General features: G+C 37.2%; 1 protein-coding gene and 1 pseudogene across 7 annotated transcripts in view; one reads left to right on the top strand and one right to left on the bottom strand.

The window, feature by feature from the left end:
* The window catches only part of ATXN2 (ataxin 2), a 125958-nt gene that overhangs the window by 80393 nt on the left and 30127 nt on the right, over positions 1–15438 (bottom strand). The window lies entirely within an intron of this gene.
* Positions 1981–15435, top strand: LOC130680748 (histamine N-methyltransferase-like; annotated as a pseudogene).

Here is a 15438-nt window from a genome sequence, read left to right as displayed (position 1 = left end):
GTTTTCTTCAGGTAAATTCCTAGGAGTGGAATTCCTAGGACTGGATTCCCAGATCAAATAGTATTTCCATTTTTAGTTTTTTAAGGAACCTCCATACTGCTTTCCACAATGGTTGAACTAGCTTACATTCCCACCAGCAGTGTAGGAGGGTTCCCCTTTCTCTGCATCCTTGTCAGCATTTGTTGTTCCTTGTCTTTTGGATTTTGGCCATCCTAACTGGTGTGAGGTGATATCTCATTGTGGTTTTAATTTGCATTTCCCTGATGATTAGTGATGTGGAGCCTCTTTTCATGTGCCTGTTGGCCAACTGAATTTCTTCATTGGAGAAGTGTCTGTTCAGTTCCTCTGCCCATTTTTTCATTGGGTTATTTGCTTTTTTGGGTGTTGAGACATGTGAGTTCTTTACATAGTTTGGAATGTTAACCCCTTGTTGGGTATGTAGTTTTTACGAATATATTCACCCATACTGTAGGAAGCCTTTTTGTTCTACTGATGGTGTCTTTGCTGTACAGAAGCTTTTTAGTTTGATGTAGTCCCATTTGTTCATTTGTGCTTTTGTTTCCCTTGCCCGAGGAGATGTGTTCAGGAAGAAGTTGCTGATGATTCAAGAGATTTGTGCCTGTTTTCTTCTAAGAGTTTTATGGTTTCATGACTTATATTCAGGTCTTTGATACATTTCGAGTTTACTTTTGTGAATGGAGTTAGACGGTAATCCAGTGTCATTCTCTTACATGTAGCTGTTCAGTTTTGCCATCACCAGTTATTGAAAAGGCTATCATTTCCCCACTGTATATCCATGGCTCTTTTATCATGTATTAATTGATCATATATGCTTGGGTTTATATCTGGGCTCTCAATTCTGTTCCATTGATCTATGGGTCTGTTCTTGTGCCAGTACCAAATTATCTTGATTACTGTGGCTTTGTAGTAGAGCTTGAAGTTGGGGAGCATAATTCCCCCAGTTTTTTTCTTCCTTCTCAGGATTGCTTTGGCTATTTGGGATCTTTTGTTGTTCGATATGAATTTTATAACTACTTGTTCTAGTTCTTTGAAGAATGTCATTGGTATTTTGATAGGGACTGCATTGCTTTAGGCAGGATGGCCATTTTGACAATATTAATTCTTCCTATCCATGAGCACAGGATGTACTTCCATTTATTGGTATCTTCTTTAATTTCTCTCATGAGTCTCTTTTAGTTTTCAGGGTATAGGTCTTTCACCTCCTTGGTTACGTTTACTCCTAGGTATTTTATTCTTTTTGTTGCAATTGTGAATGGAATTGTTTTCCTGATTTTTCTTTCTGCTAGTTCATCGTTAGTATATAGGAATGCAACAGATTTCTGTGTGTTGATTTTGTATCCTGCAACTTTGCTGAATTCAATTATTAGTTCTAGTAGTTTTGGGGCGGATTCTTCAGGGTTTTTACATACAATATCAGGTCATCTGCAAACAGCGACAGTTTAACTTCTTCCTTACCAATCTGGATTCCTTTTATTTCTTTGTGTTGTCTGACTGCTGTGGCTAAGAACTCCAGTTGAATAAAAGTGGGGAGAGTGGGCATTCTTGTGTTGTTTCCGATCTTAGAGGAAAAGCTTTCAGGTTTTCACTGTTAAGTATGATGTTGGCTGTGGGTTTGTCATATATGACCTTTATTATGTTGAGGTACTTGCCCTCTATACCCATTTTGTTGAGTTTTTACCATGAATGGATACCATGAATGGATGTTGAATTTTTCAGCATCTATGGAGATGATCATGTAATTTTTGTCAAAAGCTACTGTAATTTAACATTTGAAAAGTCCTTAAAACCTAAATTAGTTAAACTAAAATTTGAGCTGATATTATTCAGAACTTTTATCATTTAAAATGCTGTATTTCACTCAAATATCATCCAAGTATCAGGGGAAAAAATTTAAATCCACAAGCCAGACTCCTTTGAAAGATCTAATGAAGATCAGTAGTCAAGACTCCACAGGGTCAAATGCACACCAAATTCTATGGCAAAGCTAGGTAAGTATAACACAAAAACAATAGAAGACAGAAGCCCACATGCTGAGGCTTGTTATATTTTTTAAAGGTGACAGACTCCACAGAATGTTAGATTCCCACATTATCTCCAAAAAAGATCCAAAGAAATTCTAACAAAAACACCAGTAGAATGGTATACTTTGTTGGGTTGTGGGGTGGTATCAGGAAATGAACATTGATTTTTCAGCTTCTCCATTAGGCTCCTGGTTCAGAACCCCATTTCTAGGGGGAAGGCAGGGAGGACCCTTTAGTCTGTGCTGTAAGAAAGAATGAAACAGGTCTAATCTGTTCAAGCACTTTCTTATAAAAGCCATTTTTTAAAAGTTTTTTATCTCAAAAGTTAAAAAGAAAGGAAAAGGGAAAATTGAGTGACTTTTTAAAAAATTTAGAGTTAAAGAAAAGTGAATTTAGAAATGTTTGGGAAACAAAAAACAGAATTTGGAAATTTAACTGCCAATAGAATTAGCCAACACAGTAGTCTTTTTATAGCAGCTTAATCTCAAACCTACAGCAAAAGTGTTTGGAAACAGGTTGAGAAAAAGTTAGTAAATGAAATGAATTCCTATTCTTACAGCTGTACAAACACCTTTCTGTTTCATTAGCAAATATATAAAACACTCCACAGGTTTAGAGTGTTCTTTTCTAGTATAAATTACAAGAACAAGTAATAAATTCAAGAGCACGTATTCACTTGAAACTCTTTGCCAGCACTGATCTGGGTAAAAAAGCAATCAATTTCTATTTACAATCACATGGAAAAGAAATTAAAATGGAGACAATTTATCCACATTCCTTCACTGCCCTGTTTTAAGATATGTGTTATTCGTAAGACTCCACTAAGACTATGCAGAGCAAGAGAAAATAAAACTAAAACCAGACAGTTACTGGGTATATTAGCATTACACAATATTACCAAGTGAACTGTCTACCTGAAAATGTCCTGGCCTCATCTGAAATACTACTGAGTTCCTAGAATGCTACTTGTTTTTACTTAAACCGCCCCATTTAGCAGAGTGTAAGCTGTTTTCTGACTCCCTATCACCAGGTAGTATTAATCTTTCTCACTTTTACCAGTCAGCAAGCTGACAGATGAAAAAATTATATTCCACTGCTTTGAAACTGCATTTTTTTTTTTTTTTACTACTAGTGAGGTGGACTCTCTTTCCATATGTTCACTGGCCATTTGTAAAAGTTTTTATTCTGTTTTTCCTAGTTTGTAGCATGTCTTCTAAAATATGTGGTACTTTTGGACACATCGAAGCCTTTAATTTTTTTATAATCAAATATCTGAATATTTTACTTTATGAATTTTTGCTTCAGAAAGTCCTTTCCCATCTCAAAATAATATAAATTTATGTATTTGCTCTCAAATTTCTGTACAGTTTTTTTTTAAGTACTCTCTTTAAACTATGGCAACTATGTTTTAATTCTAATACCTTTTAATGTTTGGTAGGACAAGTTCTCCCTTCATGACTCTTGCAGAAAAAAATTTCCAAAATTCTTCTGCTAATCCATACTCTCTTTGAATATTAAGAATCATTTTGCCAATTTCTACAAAAAGAGATATTATCTTTAGTGACTACCTTGAAGAGAGAACCAACAACTTCACAGTGTAAAGTACTTCCATTCAAAGTATGGCACATGTTTTTTCAGGTAGTCAAATCTACTTTTATGTCTTTCAGTAGTATTTTTATAGTCTTCAGCTTATTTCTATCTAATACAGTGTTTATTTCTATACACTTTAAATTCTGTTCCTACTGTATGTTATTTTCAGTTATCCCATCTCATCAATGGTGTTAAATAAACAGACTTCTATAGTTTCCAGATACCATGAATCAGATCACCCTACTCTTATTAGTACTAAACAATATTTTTATTGTCTAAATGAAATTCTATTTTTATGCTAAGGTGCTTTTTAAAATGTTTTTAATAAAGTTATTGCACTGACCTTGGCATACATCAGAAGAATATAGCATAGAATTTCTATATGCTCTAAAAATATATAAATAAAATTTTAATAAATGGAAGACTGTAGTTTAATAAACATGCAATACTTTCCTATTGTGTACCTTAAACTATTCTTATAGTTTCTATCATCTGTTCCACTATACAGTTTTTTTTAAATCTCAATCTCTGTGCCATCTCCACACCAGTCTCAGTAAAGGCTGGTCTCCACTTACTACCTGGCACCAGCATGGATGGACTCATATCCTTCTCTTACTAGTTCACTGCAAAGCTGATGCAATAAATTCTCTAATGGTTCAGTTTTTACAGAGGAGTATTTGAACATGGAGTTATTTAGAGCTAGCTCACTAGAAAAGCTACTCCCAAAGTCCACATGCTTAAGGCAAACCCTGCCCCTTAGAGGAATTTCCTGCTCAACTACCTGGTCAGCCCCCAGGCACAAGACCACCTACCTGTCACCCCATCTGCCCACCTACTCTCCCTTCTGCCCAAAGGGCAGGCTGTCAATCCTGATCATTCGTCCAGCTTTTCAACTGCCTGTCTCTCCTAGCACTTATGTCCATGTACAGAGCCTACTACACTCCTAGCACCAAGAGTGTGCCCATCAGCTGCAAGGCTGTAGCTGGCCTGCCCTACTAGAGCACCACCCATGAATGAAGTTGGATGTGTAGACTCTTCAGAAGCCAAGGCTTCCCAGGCCATATCCTGCTCTGAGATCTGCCTTTTCCTGATGATTGATATGGCATTCCTAATGTCATGCCCTTCAGAAGAGAGCTCAGTGGCTCACAGGACCTTGCCCTATCAGATCTATAGGACAATCACATGGGAACACAACAGTCCAATACAAGAAAAAAACTAATCGGTATGATTTTATTTCTCACTGCTCTCTAATCACACACTCACACCCAAACTTTCTCCAACTAACTACCACAATTTTTACAATTCTTAATGCCTCTGAAATCCCTCTGGAAGTCAATGCCACCATTTCAACATTACGTTTTCTTCAATTCTTTCACGTGCTTTGGTATTTCAAACTCTGAAAATGCTTAGAGCAGAGCTTCTTAACATGAAGTATATAAATTCCCTAGGGAAAATACCATGGAATTGAATGTAAAAGTCTGTGTTTTTTCTAGGGTGAGGGTAACAGTTTCAGAGTTCTCAAAAAGGACCCGAAATAGATTGTCTTGAATTTCTCTGTACTGTCCATACCAACAAGCACAACAACGAACACATTCTAGAGCTCAGTTTCAGTTGGCTGGCTGTAAATGTAAGACAATTTACAGCATTCTCACTCTTTACATGAAATAGTGCTTCTTTAAAAGTATGTGAAGGCCCTAATTTCATTCATTCAAAAGACACTTATGTTGTGCCCATACTGTGTGCAAAAATATTAGGCTCTGAGGATAATAGACACAGTATCCACACACGAAGAGCTCAAGGTATAATGGAGATAGAAACATATAATTATAATACAACATGGAATAAGAATGACACAGAGATAAAAGAGATGACGCTTACATGTAGCTGCTGAAATCATGACTGTGTAACCAACTGAAATGCAGTTAAGAGCAGTGGGCAAACAAACACTGAGAATACAAACATATTTAAAGGCAGCGTGACAGAAATGAAGCCCAAGAATGAAGCAGGAGAGTAATAATAAAACACATGAACAACAGAAGAGCAGTTTCTGAAGGAGGGTGAAATCAACAGTGTCAAACAAAAAGAGTCCAAAGGACCTAGCAATTACAGATTACTAGGAGCTTCAGAAGTATCTAAGCATAAAAGGCAGATTACAATGGGATGAAGAGTCAGTAGAAAATGAAAGGTAAGAAGTTTGGATAAGAAAGGAAAAAAGACAGGATAGTAACTAGAAAAATAAAGAATAAAAAGGGATGCTTTTTAAGGATGAAAGGAACTTGAACAGGTTTTCAGGCTAAAGGAAAGAATAAATAGAGAGGAAGAGGCTAAAGAGTCTGGAAACAGAGAGGTGATATGAAAGAGCAAGAACCCAGGAATGGTAGAATGACAGAGTCAAGGGCATGAATGGAGAAGTTGGGATTAAACAGAAAATGAGAACATCTCCTCAACTAAAACTAAAGGGAAGAGAATAATGATGGCAAGGGGGAAGATAAATTTGTAGGTGGATTAAGGGGCAGATGATTAGAGGATGGAGATAACCCATTTAACCCATCTCCTAATATATCACTTATTGTGACAAAGGAGCTGGTAAAAAAAAAATTCTTCAGACTAAATCGAATTTGAATGGTTACAAGGACTTAGATGAAATTACACAGTATTAAGAGTCAAAGCATGAGTTTAGAGATATACTATGTTCTGTGTTACCTGACCAAGGCCAGTATGGTGTGTATTTTTCATCAGCCCCAAGCAAACTTTTTCTGTAAAGGGCCAGACAGTAATTTTCTTTTTTTTAATATTTTAATTAAAAAAATTTTTTTCATTAAGGTATTATTGATATACACTCTTATGAGGATTTCACATGAAAAAACGTGGTTACTACATTTACCCATATTATCAAGTCCCCACCCATACCCTAATGCAGTCACTGTCCATCGGTGTAGTAAGATGCCACAGGTTCACTATTTGCCTTCTCTGTGCTACACTGTTAGCCCCGTATCTCCCACACCATGTGTACTAGACATAATACTCCCCAATCCCCTTCTCCCTCGCTCCATACCTGCCCTCCAACAACACCCCTGCCCTTTGGTAACCACTAGTTCCTTCTTGGAGTCTCAGTCTGCTGCTATTTTGTTCCTTCAGTTTTACTTCGTTGTTATACTCCACAAATGAGGGAAATCATTTGGCACTTGTCTTTCTCCGCCTGGCTAATTTAACTGAGCATAGTATCTTCCAGCTCCATCCATGTTGCTCCAAATGGTAGGATTTGTTTCTTTCTTATGGCTGAATAGTATTCCATTGTGTATACATAGCACTTCTTCTTTATCCATTCATCTACTGATGAACCCTTAGGTTGCTTCCGTATCTTGGCTATTGTAAAAAAGTGCTGCGATAAACATAGGGGTGCATATGTCTTTTTAAATCTGAGAACTTGTATTCTTTGGGTAAACTCCAAGGAGTGGCATTCCCGGAACAAATGATAATTCTGTTTTTAGTTTTTTGAGGAACCTCCATATTGCTTTCCACAATGGTTGAATTAGCTTACATTCCCCACAGCAGTGTAGGAGGGTTCCCCTTTCTCCGCATCCTCGCCAGCATTTGTTGTTCTTAGTCTTTTCGATGCTGGCCATCCTTACTGGTGTGAGGTGGTATCTCATTGTGGTTTCAATTTGCATTTCCCTGATGACTAGTGATGTGGAGCATCTTTTAATGTGTCTGTTGGCCATCTGAATTTCTTCTTTGGAGAACTGTCTGTTCAGCAACTGACCATTTTTTTATTGGATTATTTGCTTTTTGTTTGTTGAGGTGCATGAGCTCTTTATATATTTTGGATGTCAACCCTTTCTCAGATCTGTCATGTATGAATATATTCTCCCATACTGTTGGATGCCTTTTTGTTTTATTGCTGGTGTCCTTTGCTGTACAGAAGCTTTTCAGTTTGATGTAGTCCCACTTGTTCATTTTTGCTTTTGTTTCCCTTGCCCGGGGAGATATGTTCATTAAGTCACTCATGTTTATGTCCAAGAGATTTTTGCCTATGTTTTTTTCTAAGAGTTTTATGGTTTCATGACTTACTTTCAGGTCTTGGATCCATTTCAAATTTAATTTTGTGTATGGTGTTAGATAATGATCCAGTTTCATTCTCTTACATGTACCTGTCCAGTTTTGCCAACACCAGCTGTTGAAGAGGCTGTCATCTTTAGGGTTTTTTATATACAATATCATGTCATCTGCAAACAGGGACAGTTTAACTTCTTCTTTGCCAATCTGGATGCCTTTTATTTCTTTGTGTTGTCTGATTGCTGTGGCTAGGACCTCCAGTACTATGCTGAATAGAAGTGGGTAGAGTGGGCATCCTTGTCTTGTTCCCGATCTTAAAGGAAAAGCTTTCAGCTTCTCGCTGTTAAGTATAATGCTGGCTGTGGGTTTGTCATATATGGCGTTTATTATGTTGAGGTACTACTTGCCCTCTATACCCATTTTGTTGAGAGTTTTTATCATGAATGGATATTGAATTTTGTCCAATGCTTTTTCAGCATCTGTGGAGATGATCATTTGGTTTTTGTCCTTTTTGTTGTAGTGGATGATGTTGATGGATTTTCGAATGTTGTACCATCGTTGCATCCCTGGAATAAATCCTGCTTGATCATGATGGATGATCTTTTTGATGTGTTTTTGAATTCAGTTTGCTAATATTTCGTTGCGTATTTTTGCATCTATGTTCATCAGGTATATTGGTCTGTAATTTTATTTTTTTGTGGTGTCTTTGCCTGGTTTTGGTATTAGAGTGATGCTGGCCTCATAGAATGAGTTTGGGAGTATTCTCTCTTCTGCTACTCTTTGAAAAACTTTAAGGAGGATGGATATTACGTCTTCACTAAATGTTTGATAAAATTCATTGGTGAGGAGGAAGTTAAGCCTGCCTTCCCTCCCTCTTTTCCCTCAGAAAACCAAATACGGCATCTTCCATGAGGAGCTTGTTTTCTGATGACAACAGATATATTGAATCTTTTCGGAGGTTTCTCGACAATTCCACGGAGCACCAGTGCATGCAGGAATTCATGGACAGCAAGCTGCCAGATGTAATAGCAAGGATTGAAAATACAAAATTAGAAATTAAGATTCTAAGTGTTGGTGGAGGTGCAGGTGAAATTAATCTTCAAATTCCCTCTAAAGTGCAAGCTCAATACCCAGGAGCTCATACCAACAATGAAGTCATGGAACCAAGTGCTGAACAAATCACCAAGTACAAAGAGCTTGCATCCAAGACATCAAACCTCGAGAACATAAAGTTTGCTTCGCATAAGGAGACATCATCTGAATATCAAAATAGAATGATGGAGAAAAAAGAAGTTCAGAAGTGGGACTTTATTCATATGATTCAAATGCTGTATTATGTAAAAGATATCCCAGCTACCCTGAAATTCTTTCATAGTCTCTTAGCTACCCATGCTAAGATTCTCATTATTCTCGTATCAGGAACCAGTGGATGGGACAAGTGATGGAGAAAGTATGGATCCTGCTTGCCATGGGATGACCTCTGCCAGTACGTAACATCTGACCTCACTCAGATGCTGGAAAAGTCAGGAGTTAAGTATAAATGTTACAACCTTCTATCCACAATGGACATATCTGACTTTTATTGATGGCAATGAAAATGGAGACCTGCTATGGGATTTTTTGACAGAAACCTGCAACTTTAGTAAAACAGCACCATCTGATCTCAAAGAAGAAATTATGAAAGACCTATAAGAACCTAAATTCAGTGTAAAGAAAGAGGGAAAAGTTCTTTTTAGTAACAGTCTGAGTTTCATAGCGGTTGAGGCATAAATATCAATCCATGAGGGTGTATTCAAAAATATTTTGAATAGTGTTGATCATTCATTTATTTCTGTATTAAAATTATAAACATGTAACATGGAGCATTGTCTCTTCTGTGTAAAATCTAGAAAATTCCAAGACATTCTTCTTAGACATACATGTAGAATTATACACAATACTCTTGCTCAGATCTGATCCTTTCTCCAGGTAAAGAGACTACAGGAAGGCTAAATACCACATAAGCTGGAAAAATGAGAAAACTAAGTTTCATTGGCTTATTGACAATAAAATCCTTTCTATTTGCTGATTGTACTGGAGTTTCATAGAATATTTACAAAGTATGTAGTATGGATTCTTTAAATACTAGTATATATTTATCAATACTTTGAAACTAAGGAAATATGTATTTGACTTTTCCCCTTTAACAAAAAAAATTCAACAGTGAAGCCACCTGGTCCAGGCATTTTGTTCTTAGGTTGGTTTTTGATTACCAGTTCAATTTCGTTGCTGGTAATTGGTCTGTTCAGATTTTCTATTTCTTTCTGGGTCAGCCTTGGAAGGTTGTATTTTTCTAGAAAGTTGTCCATTTCTTCTAGGTTATCCAGTTTGTTACCATATAATTTTTCATAGTATTCTCTAATAATTCTTTGTATTTCTGTGGTGTCCACAGAGATTTTTCCTTTCTCATTTCTGATTGTTTATGTGAGTAGACTCTTTTTTTTTTTCTTAATAAGTCTGGCTAGGGGTTTATCTATTTTGTTTATTTTCTCAAAGAACCAGCTCATGCTTTCATTAATTTTTTCTAGTGCTTTATTTTTCTCAATTTTATTCATTTCTGCTCTAATCTTTATTATGTCCCTCCTTCTACTGACTTTGGGCCTCAATTGTTGTTCTTTTTCTAGTTTCTTTAATTGTGAGTTTAAACTGTTCAAATGGGATTGTTCTTCTTACCTGAGGTAGGCCTGTATTGCAATATACTTTCCTCTTAGTATGGCCTTTGCTGTGTCCCACAGATTTTTTGGTGCTGAATTATTGTTGTCATTTGTCTCCATATATTGCTTGATCTGTTTTTATTCTGTCATTGATCCATTGGTTATTTAGGAGTATGTTGTGAAGCCTCCACGTGTTTGTGGGATTTTTCATTTTCTTTGTGTAATTTATTTCTAGTTTCATATCTTTGTGGTCTGAGAAACTGGTTGGTAAAATTTCAATCTTTTTGAATTTACTGAGGCTCTTTTTGTGGCCTAATATATGATCTATTCTTGAAAATGCTCCATGTGCACTTGAGAAGAATGTGTATTCTGCTGATTTTGGGTGTAGAGTTCTGTAGATGTCTGTTAGGTTCATCTGTTCTAATGTGTTGTTCAGTGCCTCTGTGTCCTTACTTATATTCTGTCTGGTTGATCTGTCCTTCAGTGAGTGGAGTGTTGAAGTCTCCTAGAATGAATGCGTTGCATTCTATTTCCTCTTTTAATTCAGTTAGTATTTGTTTCACATATGTAGGTGTTCCTGTGTTGGGCACATAGATATTTATAATGGTTATATCTTCTTGTTGCATTGACCCTTTTATCATTATGTAATGTCCTTCTTTGTCTCTTGTGACTTTAAGGTCTATTTTGTCTGATACAAGTACTGCAACTCTTGCTTTTTTCTATCAATTAGTTGCATGAAATATATTTTTCCATCCCTTCACTTTTAGTCTGTGTATGTCTCTGGGTTTAAAGTGAGTCTCTTGTAGACAGCATATAGATGGGTCTTGATTTTTATCCATTCAGTGACTCTATGTCTTTTGATTGGTGCATTCAGTCCATTTACATTTAGGGTGATTATCGATAGGTATGTACTTACCGCCATCGCAGGCTTTAGATTCGTGGTTACCAAAGGTTCAGGGTTAACTTCCTTACTATCTAAGAGTCTAACTTAACTCACTTAATATGCTATTACAAACACAATCTAAAGGTTTTTTTTCTCCTCCTTTTTCTTCCTCCTCCATTCTTTATATATTCGGTATCAGATTCTGTACTCTTTGTCTATCCCTTGATTGACTTTGGGGATAGTCAATTTAATTTTGCATTTGCCTCGCAATCAGCTGCTCCACCCTCCCTACCATGATTTTACTACCTCTGGTGACAGCTATCCAACCCTAGGAACACTTCCATCTATAGCTGTCCCTCCAAAATAGACTGCAGAGATGGTTTGTGGGAGGTAAACTCTCTCAGCTTTTGCTTATCTGGAAATTGTTTAATCCCTCCTTCAAATTTAAATGATAATCCTGTCAGATTAAGTAATCTTCGTTCAACTCCTTTCTGCTTCATTGCATTAAATAGATCATGCCACTCCCTTCTGGCCTGTAATGTTTCTGCTGAGAAGTCTGATGTTAGCCTGATGGGCTTTCCTTTGTATGTGATCCTATTTCTCTCTTTGGCTGCTCTTAACGTCTGTCCTTATCCTTGATCTTTGCCATTTTAATTACTATATGTCTTGGTGTTTTCTTCCTTGGGTCCCTTATGTTGGGAGATCTGTGCACCTTCATGGCCTGAGAGACTATCTCCTTCCCCAGATTGGGGAAGTTTTCAGCAATCACCTCCTCAAAGACACTTTCTATCCCTTTTTCTCTCTCTTCTTCTTCTGGTACCCCTATAATGCAAATATTGTTCCATTTGGATTGGTCATACAGTTCTCTCAATTCTTTCATTCTTGGAGACCCTTTTTTCTCTCTGTGCCTCAGCTTCTTTGTATTCCTCTTCTCTAGTTTCTACTTCATTTATCGTCTCCTCCACCATATCTAATCTGCTTTTAATACCCTCCATTGTGCTCTTCAATGATTGGATCTCTGACTTGAATTCATTCCTGATTTCTTGAATATCTTTCTGTACCTCCATGAGCATGTTAATGATTTTTATTTTGAGCTACCTTCCAGAAAAATTCATGAGGTCGATGTCATTTAAATTTTTCTCAGGAGTTGTATTAATAATATTACTTTGAACCAGGTTCCTTTGGCATTTCATATTTGTTTATGGCACCCTCTAGTCCCAGAAGCTCTACTCTCTGGAGCTGCTCAGCCCCTGAAGCAATGTCGGGGGTCGCAAGGGAGTGGTATTGGTGCCTGGGGGGAGGAAGGAGCTGTTTCCTGCCTCCTGGCTATTATGCCTATCTCCACTGCCTGAACCAGTGGGCCAAGCACAGAGGTATAAGCCTCTATGCTTTGCGCTTGTAGTTGCTGTAGACAAATCTTCCCTCTGGCTGGCATAACACCAGGGTAGGGTTTGCTGTTTTGCGAGCCAGGTGGGGCTGGCTGGGAGAAAGGTGCAGTAGGCTGTGTATCACAGAGGGGGTCCTTGGAGCTGTGTAGCCAGCCACAGAGCTGGAGCACCTAAAGATTGTGAAAGCTCCCAACCTGCTGGGCAGAGTGCACCCGGACAATTTTGTCTACCTGTCCTTTCTCCTGAGCAGTAAGCTCTGTGTAATCCTTGCCCCTTTAGGAGCCCTCTTGCTAAAGGCTTCCTTGTTAGGAAGTCTCTCAGACTGCCCACCTTTCTTTTGTCCCAGAGCAGTCGGATATATGGATCACAAGCGGCTGGAATCTCAGTCTCTCCAGGAATTCTGCCTGTCTTAGCTTTCCAACCCCCTAGTCACGAGAGTACCATGCAAGCACCATGAAATGTAGGTCTGTGCTCCCAGAGCAGATCTCCGGAGTTAGGTATTCAGCAGTCCCAGGCCTCCACTCCCTCCCCGCTCCATTTCTCTTCCTCCTGCCAGTGAGCTAGGGTGGGGGAAGGGCTTGGGTCCCATTGGGGCCATGGCTTTGGTACGTTACCCTGTTCCGTGAGGTTTATTCTTTTCTCTAGGTGTATGCAGCCTGGCACAGTCCTCTTTACTGTTGCTCTTTCAGGATTAGTTGTATTAATTATATTTTCATATTATATGCAGTTTTAGGAGGAAACCTCTATCTCACCTCTCACACCGCCATCTTTCTATAGTCTCTATTATAACTGCTCAACTCTTATCACTGAGGCATTAAAGAAGCCATAAACAATGCATAAAGAAATGGTCATAACTGTGTTACAATAAAACTTTATTTACCGATGTGTGGATTTAGCCTGTAGGTCTTAAAGTTTGCTGTCCCCGATTCTCTAGGCTGAGACTTATACAAAGGAAATGAAGTGGCAGAAAGCAGCATGAGGGAGAGCACAGTAAGTAGAAAAGAAGCCACTGAATTAAAATATAGTTGAGTTTGGGGTATTAATCAAAGAGCAGTATATGAATAAAGGAGCAACAGTAAGAGCAGAAAGAAAACGAAAGAGAAAAGCTGATGAGAAAGGGACATTAGAGAGAAGAAACGGTGTAAAAAGAGAGTAGAGCTGACACACCAATTTGAAAGTAGACCAGTGCAAAGACAAAGGCGGCTGAATGCCCTAAAATCTACATGGTAAAACGAAGAGGGGAAAACAAGAGCAACCTGGGTCTGTCTGTAACGGACTACAAATAAAGGATAAAACACACACTGTTTTTCCAGTGATGACCTGACTCTCTCCTCTGATTATGTGTTGCAGAAGGAACCCATGCTTACAAAATATAAAGGTACTTTTCATTTTGCCCATAAAGCAAACTGGTACATGTGTAACATTCAAGAGACCAAATGAAACATACTCACTATATAATAAAAGATATTTCTAGGCTTTTTATTCATTTGTATATGTACATAAACATGACTTTTTAAATTTATTGAAACCAGTGAAGTTTGTATTAAGAACTTAAAAAGCCACACTGACCTTAGTAATTTTAAAGTTTCCCCAAAAATAAAGGCAAAGATTTAAAAAAGAAAAGAATCTTGAACAACAATCTGCATATTTAGACTGGTTGATAATTTTATTTTTTACTTTTGGCTTTATTTGTGGAGAAATTAAAGTAAACGCAGATTTATTCTGACACAGCTCAGGTAAACAACCTGTATTACATGCTCTTAATGTTTTTCAAACATACATGTTCTACTTCTTTATCTTTTCATCTTCATAAATCAGACCATATAATTTATGTCAGTGTAATACAGTGTTTAAGAACATGACTTGGGGGTTAGAGAGTGCTGGGTTTGTGTCCTCACTTTACTGTTACTAAATTGTGCCTTAACTTTTGTAATTAATGAACCATACCAATCAATTACTCTAAAAGTTTTCTCTATACTAATAGTACCTCCAAAATAACACCTGTATAGAGGGCAACTTCTGCCAGGATAGTATTAAGAACATGGCTTAAGAGACATGAAATTCTAAATACGTAACTTAGTACTAATTTCAGGATACTACACACTGAACACAGTTGTGTAATTCACTGAATGACTTCAGTTTTTAAATAAATACCTGAAATTACTCCACTAATGGATGTCCTCATTAAGAAAACTATATTTTTATATATAGCAAAATACATCCCATTGTGAGTGTAAAAACATAGTCCCATGCTCTTAATGTTTTTCAAACATACATGTGCTACTTCTTTATCTTTTCATCTTCATTAGACAACAGTTGTCCATCAAAAGCTCTCTGCCTTTCTCCCTTAGCCCTGTGCTCCCAGGTTATAAAACTAAAGCACTTATAGAACCATAAACATAATAAAACTCTATCACATTATTTATAGGAATTCTAAAACTAAGAATTTATAAACTGAAGCACTGCAAGCCAAATAGGACAAGAAATTTTCAGCTGAGTATAATTGGTAGCATTCTTGATCATCAACTGTAAAAATCCCTTTATAAACTATTTTTTTTAGTAGAACCCAAACTCATTATTTACCCTACTTAAATGTATGAAGGGTCTTCCTCTGCAGTTTTAAATATTTTTCAACAAAAGTGCATTACAATTCCCATTTGTCTTGAATCAATCAGGTTATTCTAAAAAGCCCTTATTTCTTAAGAAAAAAAAAAGTCTGTATGATAAATGTAGTCTTTACTTGAATAGATTTTGTAACCCACGGAGCATATTTCGTAAAGCAAAAC

The sequence above is a fragment of the Manis pentadactyla genome, chromosome 14 (assembly GCF_030020395.1).
Source record: "Manis pentadactyla isolate mManPen7 chromosome 14, mManPen7.hap1, whole genome shotgun sequence".
Classification (NCBI taxonomy): Eukaryota; Metazoa; Chordata; class Mammalia; order Pholidota; family Manidae; genus Manis; species Manis pentadactyla.
Note: the sequence above shows the minus strand (reverse complement) of the source record. Positions and strands in the feature narration are given on the sequence as shown.